At 38.6% G+C, this 11330-nt stretch overlaps 1 long non-coding RNA gene across 1 annotated transcript; it reads left to right on the forward strand.

Moving 5' to 3' along the window:
- Window positions 1-698: 698 nt before the first annotated feature.
- On the forward strand, window positions 699-9920 carry LOC140851267 (uncharacterized). Its single transcript, XR_012134017.1, has 2 exons — window positions 699-1660; window positions 9471-9920. It is a non-coding gene; the product is annotated as an uncharacterized lncRNA (long non-coding RNA).
- The last annotated feature ends 1410 nt before the right edge of the window (window positions 9921-11330 follow it).

Here is an 11330-nt window from a genome sequence, read left to right on the forward strand (position 1 = left end):
TGACCCTCCGGGGATTCTACCGACTTCCGCCTTTGGCGACGTCTCTCCGAACCTTTCTGGCGGTCGAGCCTCCGCAACACTCCCAAGTTTTGCCGACGGATAAGCCCCCACCAGCGTCGATCGGATTCTTCGCGACGGACGGACTCCACCTAAGTTTCCACGATGATCGACACCTTCTAGACTTCTTCCGGACTCCTACGGGAGCCGGACTCCATGTCCCCGACTCCAAATGCAGGTAGACTTCATCCGGACTCCTACGGGAGCCGGACTTCGTCCCCGACTTCAACTGCGAAGATTCATCCGGACTCCTACGGGAGCGGATTCTCCCGACTCAATGCGGTAGATCATCCGGACTCCTACGGGAGTCGGACTTCGTCCCCGACTTCAATGCAGGTAGACTCCATCCGGACTCCTACGGGAGCCGGACTTCGTCCCCGCTTCAACTGCAGGTAGACTCCATCCGGACTCCTACGGGAGCCAGACTTCGTCCCGCTTCAACTGCAGGTAGACTCCATCCGGACTCCTATGGAGCCGGACTCTGTCCCCGACTAGGAGTCAGACTCTGTCCCGACTCCAAATGCAGGTAGACTTCATCCGGACTCTTACGGGAGCCGGACTTCGTCCCCGACTTCAACTGCAGGAAGACTTCATCCGGACTCCTACGGGAGCCGGACTTCGTCCCGACTCAATGCGGAAGACTTCATCCGGACTCCTACGGGAGCGGATTCCGTTCCCGACTCCAAATGCAGGTGGACCTCACCCCGAACTCCTACAAGGGCCGGACTTCGAGCTCCTACTGCAAGCGACCCACTCCGAGTTTCTGCTACAAACGATCTACTTCAAATTCCTACCACGAGCGGTCCGCGCCGGATTCCCACCGTAAGCCTTTGGCCGAGCTTCCATCGAGGGCGGATTCCTTTCGGATTTCTATTGCAGACAGGCCTTGGCCGAGACTCCTCGACAAATGATCCCCATCCGGGCTTCTACGGAGAATCAGACTCCGACCGAACTTCGGCCGACAGGCTGGACCTCCTGGCAGGCCACAGTAACGGCCACGACTCTGCTCCACTTCCTGCGACGGATCCCGCGCGGCTCCATTACTCCCTGGCAGGCCACAGTAACGGCCACGACTCTGCTCCACTTCCTGCGAAGGATCCCGCGCGGCTCCATTACTCCCTGGCAGGCCATGGAACGGCCACTACTCTGCTCCACTTCCTGCGACGGATACCGCGCGGCTTCTCCACCCTCTGGCAAGTCGCGACAACGGACGCCGCTTCATTCCCCGCAACAGACTCCACGTGGCAGATCGCAGTAATGGCCACGATTTCACTCCACTACGTTTCAGAGCAGATTCCTCCTGGCCTCGAATGGCCCGCTGCCAGACGGTTACGAACGTCGCTATCATCTATTGCACCCTCCGTCTATAAAAAGGGGACCCCAGATACGTTATTCTCTAAGCTCTAATTTCTATCCCAAAAACTCTGCTAAAATTTTCGTTCGAGCACTCCATTCTTGTTGAGGCAGAGAACTGACTTGAGCGTCGGAGGGTCTTGCCGGAGCAACCCTAACTCCGGTTTAGACTTCTTTTGCAGGTCCCGACGGCGACCGCGACTCCGTCGACTCCAGCTTCTCCGACGCAGGCGGATTTTTGCACCAACAGGTATATTGAATTCAATGAGCTTTGATGATTGGATCATGGAAAAGCATAGTATCATCCTATTAAAACCACCCATTTTTTCATTCCTTGATGCTTAAGTTGATGATTTCCAAAACATATGATTTTTGGCTTCTAGATATCTTTTATTGTATAGATTATGTTCAATGGTTTGGAACTTCAATTTTTATGCTCTATCATTAATTTTGAATCCTTGAATCTTAAAGATTTGATGTTTAGTGTGTCATCCAACTTGTATGGTTATTTTGTTAGGAAGATGTCAGTGCTGTGGGCTGCTTTGAATTTAACCATTTACAATAAGTTATTGGAACAGGGCAACTGCTGGAGGATTTAACCTGTTAAGGGTTACATTTATCATCTATAAGTAAACATTGCCTCTTTAAAGTTAAGAAATAGAAAGAAAACCACCTAAAATTGATGCTGCACAGCCAATGTAATTACCGGAATGGATAAATAAACCATATACGATATTAAATAAAATATAACCAAAAACAAAACTTTTGGTTAATTTCAGCCTTTTTTGATTGGAAAACTGAAATTGCCAATGTCACACCCCTGACCCGAGATGTGGATCAGGGGTAATGGCAACTGCCGCATACTTATGAAAAACTCTCTTCACAAGCATGTAAGGCATCTAATCACGATATCAATGCATCACAGTAGAATAAAATTTTAAATAATTATAATTCAATTTTAAATTTAAACAACTAAATCAAATGTCTTACATCAAATAAAGTTTCACTAAAATAATAAAAATAAATCTAAGTTTAATGAAGTTGATGGTGCCAAGTCTCGCATCTAAACCTCTCTCTCAAAAATAACATCTATGTTCACAATTTAATTATCTGAATCTAAAAAATAAAAAAGAGAGGTGATGAACTTGATAGCCCAATAAATAATGAATATCTTAACTAGACATTTCAGATATTATATAATGTTGAAACATAATGCCATGAATAAACATAAGAACATATTTCATGCTAAGTTAAAGCAAATCAAATCCTTTCAAACATTCATATACAATATAATCGTAAATTCGATTTGAATTAAAACACACATTAGTTCAATAGCTTTGACTATGGCCAACGTTTAACCCCTATTGGCGGAATCAAAAATTAATGCACCATCCATATTAGCAGGACCGAAAATCAATGCACAACCCCCATTGGTAGAGTCAAAAACCAACGTATAACCCCCATTGTGGAGTCCACTGAAACATAGTGAGACTGAGAGTATAAATTTGATCCATATCAAACGCTTTTGCAAAATAACATACAGATTTTATAATTCCACTAAACATATGCATAATCAATAAATCATATTATTTCAGAAGTTATTTTTCTTTCAAAATATAGTTTCATAAATCATGCATAATTTAAGGACTAATATTTGCTTTCAAAATAAATATAAAATATCTCGAGAAGGCAGTTCATTACTTTTTGTAGAACACTGAATGAATAGATTGATTAACTTTGAGGAGATTCTTGAGAACCTATTATTCAAAATTATATTCGTTCATTAATTTTAATTTAAAATCAAATCTAAACAAATCTCAAATTAAAACCCCACTTAAGATCGGATCCTTCACTAAACTCGATCAAAGTCGTCAAAAGGAAGTTCTTCACTGGGCTAAATCTTAGAAAGATAATTTTGAGAGAGAGAAATCCATTAAGAGAGAAATAGTCTGGAGAGAAAATTCTAGAGAAAGTAGAGAGAAAATTAAAACTTTTAGAGAGAGAAAATAGGGGTTAAGACTTAGAGCAGGGAGAGATGGAAGAGATAGAAACTCTTCTTTTCTTTTTTTTTTTTATGGGATAGAGGACCCGTGCATCCTTTGTCTTCTCCATTCACGGAATAGGGGAGCTCTTGCTCCCCATGTTCCCAAGCTAGAATGGCAACCACCCCCATCGGTGACCCTCAAGGTTGGAGGGGCAGTCCCTGGCGACCTCTTGCCAGCCAGTTCCGGTGATCAACGGCGGCAAACAGCACCGAAGAACACAGCAAAACGGCGGTGGAATAGAATCAGGAAAATCAAAAAAAATTTCAAGAAATTTCTGGCAGAAAATTGGTACAAATTCAAGCTTAAAATCCTATAGAAGATTGAAAGAGAAGGATTGAAGAGATTTACCTAGCTTTTGATGGGTTTTAATTTGATTTCTGTTGGCCAAAGCAAGGAAGAACCATCGGTGGACAGGGAGAAATCAAGGGATCTTGACGGCGATTTGTGTGGAAAAAACCTAAGAAGTTGAATCCTTTAAAGAGATTTTCGAGGGAAGACTTAGAGTTTGATTTATTCTTAAATCCTAAGGATTTTAGGATTTCTAATCCGAGAAGAACTCCATCGGGAGTTCAGTGCGCGATCCCCTTTCCACGCTAATTTCCAGCACGTGCTGGTCCATTTTTTTTTTATTTAAGGGTTTTTTTTTTAAATTTTGGGTATTACAGCCAAATTGATGGAAACCACTGGAATGGACAAAATCAAGCTTTTGGGGCAAGTTTCACCCAGTACAAGCCAAATCAGTCCATTTTCAGTAAATGGATTTGTTTCAGCTGAAAATTCGAACCTTACATCGTAACAAACTGAAAGGATCCCATCAATCATACAGGAAAAGTTAAAATGAAATTTTGATAAGAAATCTTCCTGCATCATATCTCCTTGAACTCGTGCATGAGGAAACTGCAATTAACCCTAGTCCTTAGTTCCTCAAAAGCAAGCATGCTTATTATTCTTTCTTCAACTTTTTACGGGGAGTGTGTGCTCATTGCCAAATTCAAAAGCACCCAAGATAAATGTGTATGCCTGGTAATTTTTCTTTCATATTCATGAGCTTAGCAAGGCCCTGACATAATCTGACATTCCGTGGGCTTATTGCCTTTTCTTTTTCTCCATTTCTCATAAAGGTTACAAGAATATGAATAATTTTTTTTGCTGTTTCTCTAATCTTTAGTATTGTCAAGGAGTGCTCACGACTCTTTCAAGAAATCAGTGATTTACAGGACTCTGTAATGGTATTTCTCCCCATCTATTCATTATTTACTCTCCCTGTCTTCTTTGCACTGAAATCTTTGGCCAGCTAGTACTTATCTATTGGTGATAAACAATCATTCATTGTCCCATATATTTCTTGGAATTTCTTTTTTTCCTTGAAAGCTTCTCCAAGTAGCTATTCATTTTTTATTAATCCTTTTGCACCTTAGGTGATAATTGAAGCCATGCTTTTATTTTGTGCATGCTATTATCTCTTGTTCCCGTGAGCATATTTGTAGAATAATACGTTATTATAAGTTTTTCTCTGACTTATGAGTCTCTAGATCTATGGTGCCCTCTGATTTCATGATTTGGTTCCAAGTTAAGAAAAATTATATTTCTTTATCAAGGTCTTCATAGTTAAAACCTAGCGGCCATCTTAAAATCATAGGAGCTTCATGGTTGGAATCCACCTAAATTGGGATACTGTCCAAGTCAGTTTGGGCAGTGTACCAATAATAGCCTCAAGGTACAAATCATCCCAATTTGATGGCATGATTTATGATATATATTACTTAGTCCATCTTGAGACGGGAGGTAACAAACGAGAAGATGTTTTCAGTGGAGCAAGGAATAAAGGTAAAGATGAAAAAAATAGAAGAAAGAACTGTTTATCTTTGTTTTGCTCCTAGTCTCTCTCTCCCCCCCCCTCCCTCCCTCTCTCTCATGCAAACAATAATTTGTTGTCTTTGAGATAGAAGAAACCTGAGCCAGGTGGCAGCTTACAAAGACCAAACAAAACAATGATGTGCAGTGCCTACATTTTATTTGTCTTGATATCTGAAAATAGCTTTTGCTTTATTTCCAATGGTGAAGTGGAAGTTAATAAAGAGAGAGCTTATGTAGATTCAAAGGCTTGCAGGATTTAGTTGTATGGAGAAGTTAAATGAAGTTATAGGAAACTGAAAGTCCATTATATAGGTTCTACAGGATGCAATGAACAAATCCCCTGAATAAGGACTTCATATTTAGCTATCAGGACATATAGAGGCAGGTATGTTTTGCAACAGGTCAAGCAATCCCTGCACTAGAGGATACGTGGTCAGGATTTCTGGTAGCAGCTTTTCTTACTTAAGGTGACTGGCTTGTTCATAAGCTGGGAAAACAATGCTGTTCTTCTTTATAATTTTCTTTTAAATAACGTATTCATTTTAAAGGGTTAGGTATGAATAAACCCTTAAAATTTTATGAGGACCTTAGAGGTTAACTGAAAGTTTGATTCTTTATGAAGCTTAACTAAATACCAGTTACACCACGTGGAATGTGTAATGTATGCACCTTGGCTAATGGAGTTACAAACTGAGCTACAGATGGGACTAGGCTTGCTGGTTATTATTGTACCCTCTGCTTATGAGAAGTTTTTTCTTTATTTACTACGACTTTGTGTCAATATTTTACAAATACAGAGGTGCAGCTTTATGACTATCCTACATCTGTTTAGCTATGGGAAGCTTTGACTGTATAGCAACGATTTAGAGCTGCTGCTTGAAGATCTGATTTTTAGCTTGTATAGCAATGGTTTAGAGCTGATGCTTGAAGATCTGATTTTAAGCTTTTATTTGACAGTTGGGTCAAAAGGATCATACTCCTCATGCCAAGGTTTGTGCATTTCCAGAAGTAAATAAACATACCATGATCCTATAAGTGCTCGGAAGGTCAACTCCCAATAAGGACTTCTGTTTGATGAGGATATCTATACTACTGTAGTTGGAACTTTTTGGGTGTCTGCACCCCCTGAGTTCTGCACCATGTGGGTCTCAGTTCCATGCTCCATGAACCTTCTTATTTTTCCTGACCTAGCACGATTCAGCTATTAGCTCCCAACTATCCCTTTTTTCTTCCGTAGGAGTCTGTCTTTTCCTTCTAGAGCTAGCAACCTCACCATGTTGCAGTCCTTGGATGGGATTCCGGCTATTACCTGCTTCTCATGTGCGATCCATGTATATTGATCTAGTTATTGCTAACTGGAGCTGAGTGAAGATGGGTCATGATACTAAAATGCTCAGTTTGGGTTGTTTGGGGATGTCAAAAGAGGAATAGCAGGACATGTTTTGTATATTGTTGAAAATTGATCAGAGGAAGTTGAAAGAATGTAGATGAGAATGTTTTTTGTATTCTTTATGTACCCCAGCAGGTACCACAATGCGCACCCAGTCTGGGTTTTTTCTGGAAATGTGGATGTGGAATGGGGCGTCAAAGCCCCAAATGAACCCCCCATCCCTCATGTATCTTACTGACACCCTGTTGTCTGTTCATTCCAAGTACTTGTTGCAGTAATCATAGCAGAAGTCATAGATAATTGCCTAGGTATAAAGTGGAAAATTTGTCCTAACCGTTTAATATCTTTAGTACTCAAAAGTTTTCAAAGTATAACAGGCTTAGATGTCAAAAATGAACTTATGCTCGGAACCAGATGGAACTTTGGTTTCTCCAATTATCGTTAACTGTATAGTTGGTGTTTTATGCTAACCTCATATTTACCCGCCTTTTGAGCTCTTGCATTGGAATTTTTTTTTAATTTATTTAATTTTTTAAAACTTGCATGTTACAAGGGAAAAGCCTAACAATCACCTTGCATTGCTTCCGGCCCAGTCCTTTTTGGTTTCCTGGTGCACTGTCTTGACAATATTGTTTTTGGATAAATGTCATTCTTACATTTCTGATGATACTAGAATATCAAGCAGGACCAGCTAGTATTTTGTGCCTTGAAACTCACTCTTGCCACATGTCATGCCATTTTTAATGAGTGAAACAATCAGCCAAGTTATTTATTTTTTTCATTGTGTGAGTTGTAATATGGAACAATAGTTTATTTGTTTGGTTTGTTGTTTCTTGAAAGTTCTGATCTAATGGCATATCTGGAGCTATATGATATATTTGTTCTTTTTAGATAAGGTCTGTGAATGTCATGACTGAAATTTGTTATCAAAATCAACTGTCTGCACTATTCGACTTGTATTATGGTGGAAACAAGGTTCAGATAGTAGTGTGTCAATTCCAAAAAAAAAAGAAAAAAAATACTTTAATATCATATCTCTTAATATCTGAAGTCTAACCATTATTTACAACATCAAAGAACTAGTGTCTTTTACTTGAACCTCATTTTGCTTCTTATATCATCAAATCCAGGCTTTTCCCCTGCAAAGTATTTGACAGATATGCAGCCATTTTATTATAAAAGCACCTCATATTAGGGAATCGGTAACAATATGTCATTTGGTAATGCTGATTTTATATTGAAAACATTGTTTGTTTTCAATTAATGTGGAACATGTTGACATCCTTAACTGCTAATTCACAAGGCATAGGAGATGTTGGTTTTTCATTAGGGATGGCATCGGACTGTGTTCAGAACGGATTTTTAACTACCAAACCCAAATACCCAATAATCTACCCAAACCCAGTCCAAATACTATCGGGATTGGATTTTTTTTGCCCCAACCCATCTCAACGGGTATTGGATAATTCGGATTTACCTATCCCAAACCCACTTGAGTCACATTGAGCATTTTTTTTCATTTCTATCAACTTTAAAGTCATATTACCATTTCACAAATCATACATGTCTTAAACAAATAAAATTAAATAACATTTAGTTTTATGTTCAATCAAAATAAAATTCAACAATGCTTAGTTCAACAATACTTAGTTCCACATTCAATTTAAATAAAATTCAAATACATTATAATTTAACTGACCAAGACAATCAACAACAACATTTAGTTTCGACACCTCTGAAGTAAATAAAAATATAAACATAATTAAAAAAAAAATACATCTAAGTTTCAAGTTCTGAAAAAATTTAAACAATAATTAAACCTGCCGATGTTTGAAATTTAAGCTCAAATTTAAAATATATCAAAAATAATAATTATGTTGGTGTATCTTGTGATTGCATGAATATTTTTTAGTCTTTATTTGGCTAGAATATTTTTCATGAATAAGTTAGGATTTAGTAACTAGTAGGTGATAATTGATAAAATATATATAATATATATATATATTAAAATACTAAAATAGTTTGGATCGGATATTGGGTTGCGTGCATAACTATCCAGTCTCGGCCCAAATCCAAAATTAAGCGTTCGGGTTTTACTCAAACCTGACCCAAACCTAATCAACGAGTTGACTACCTGATTCAGTCTGGCCAGGCCGGATTGGATACCCACGGGTTTGGGTTTTGTTGCCATCCCTATATTTCATTATCTTGAAAACATATCAATTACCATTTTTTTTGGCTAATTCCCAAGCACAAGATATGTTTGTTTTTTCTCATGTCCAAAAAAAAAAAAAAAATGTTAATAACCTTTTTCTTTCTTCTAATTTCCAACATGCACTAGTTCTCTAGGCAAGGATATGCACCTGTTTCACCTGTATTTCTTTTTTGCACTTTGTTCATTAGTTTGTAAGTAAATCAGTTCCTATGCTCAGTGGGAAAACTTACGTCTCTGACTCAAATCTGGGGAGATAGAAGAGGAGCCTAGACAAATGGTAATTCATATCAGATTTCTCTTGTCAAAACCTGCCGAGGGCCTCTTATTTGAAGAAATAATCTTTTGTAGATTTTATGATACATGATGGTTGCTCAGACTTTTGATAATTGTAGGATTGCCTTCCTACCATTGGGGCTTAGCAAACCTATTTTGTTTTGTCCTACTCTTTGGCATTTTAAATGATTCGCTTTAAGTTTTGCTTTTTTAGCATGTATCTAGTTCTTGAATTTCATTTTAGACGTTTGTTAATGACAATCTGCTTATCCCTCTGCAGATGTGCTATATCATTTGGTGACGGGCATATTTGACCATGCTGTCAGCGCTGATATTGTTTTCTCCAATGTGCGTCAATGGTGAAGAAAAAAAATAGCTGCCATAAAAGTGGCTGAAGAATTGTATATTATTTGAATAAGCTTGAGCATGAGGAAAGAGTTAACCAGATCATTTTCTTACGTTGGATGCTTGGATTGCATGCTTACTACTAGAGTGTCCAGAATTGTTACATTTATCGTTAATCCTCTTGGAGGCATCAGAAGATATGATCCAGAAAATGCCCCTAATTTGAAATGTCATATTTCGCAAGAATTTTCTTTATCTATTGCCACATCAATTTTAGTTTCTCTTCAATGTATTCAACATAAACTAATGGGGGATGGCATGTTGATTATCATCTTGGGTTATTGAAGATGCAACTCGGTAGAGAGAGAGCACTTGATTCGATAAATTCTTTCATCTTCTTTTGTGGTTTCTTCTTACATGATTCTTTGAAGTACCGCTATGAGACCTGGTCTAGCGGACCGGCCTGACTTCATTGAACTTGGCCTAAAGGTTGGGCATGCCCCTCACGTGAGGGCTGCTGTGGCGAAGACTCAATGACTCCCGATGGGAGTCGGTCTCAAGAGGGCGTGGAGCCTGGGTTTAGCCTCCCTTTCTATAAAGCTCCGTCCCCGCCTCTTGATGTGTGAGTCCATCACAATTGCCAGAAAAGGAAAGACGAAAGAGAAAAATTGCTCCACCCTGCTATAGCCGCCTCGTTACTGATGCTAAGGCATTGTTACCTCTCACTTCACTGGAATCCTCTCCATCGCTGATCGGGATCTCAAAGTGAATCACTAAGATTTAACTAGATTCAACTTCTCCCGCTTCAGCTTTGCTTCTTCGTCCCTTGTTTCTAGATGATGTTGGTGCTTGTTGGACCTCCGACCACCTCTCTTCAAAAATCATGGTCAATATTGTGGCCTTGCTCCTCATCAAGCAAGCCATATTTTGAAACCGATCTCCCTTGTTTTGAGTCATGATCCATGTTTTCCTTTTGGTTGGGTATCTGCCATCATTGGCGACCCATCCACCATTGCCATCAATCGTCGGTCTTTCAGTCCTTGACCACCATCCCCACCACCATGTTGCTGCCCTACCTCCTCTTTTTCTTATGTTCTAAGAGGAGATGAAAATCGGTCCTCTCTCTCTCTTTATACGCTTTAGTGGAACCTGGCAAAGGATCTCTCCTCCTCTTTTGTTCCTCTGCCTACCCTAGCCGAGGATCACCAAATCGATAATCACCTATTATGTCAACATCCATCCCAACCTTCATCGGACATCAATGGACTTCATTATCAAGGTCTCTATTATGTTTTGCTTTGGTTGGGCTCTTGTTTTATAATCAACTCAAATTTGATCAGTCTAAGTTGCTAGATAGTACTGTCTATTTTTTTTTTGGCTTTAGTCCCTAAATCAAGGTAAAATCCTAAATTCTTTATTTAACTAATTTTGTAATTAGGGTAGGATAGAAAATTCTAGGATAAAAATGATTTGGACATTAAAACTTTGAATTTACAAAATTATTCAATAATTAATTAATTAATATTATTGGTTGGGGATTGGATATAAGTTGGTAGTATATTGATGTTAAATTAATTGGACATGTTAGATGTATACTTGGAACGGTAATTATTGTGTCCAGATTTTTGCTAGTGTTGGAGGTAAGAATTCCTATACACGAATACTAATATATATATATATATATATATATATATATATATATATATATATATATATATATATAATATATATATATATATATATATATATAATTATTTATGTATCATATATCAATGATTTCTTTAATTTTTATATG

Source organism: Elaeis guineensis, chromosome 8 (genome assembly GCF_000442705.2).
Source record: "Elaeis guineensis isolate ETL-2024a chromosome 8, EG11, whole genome shotgun sequence".
NCBI lineage: Eukaryota > Viridiplantae > Streptophyta > Magnoliopsida > Arecales > Arecaceae > Elaeis > Elaeis guineensis.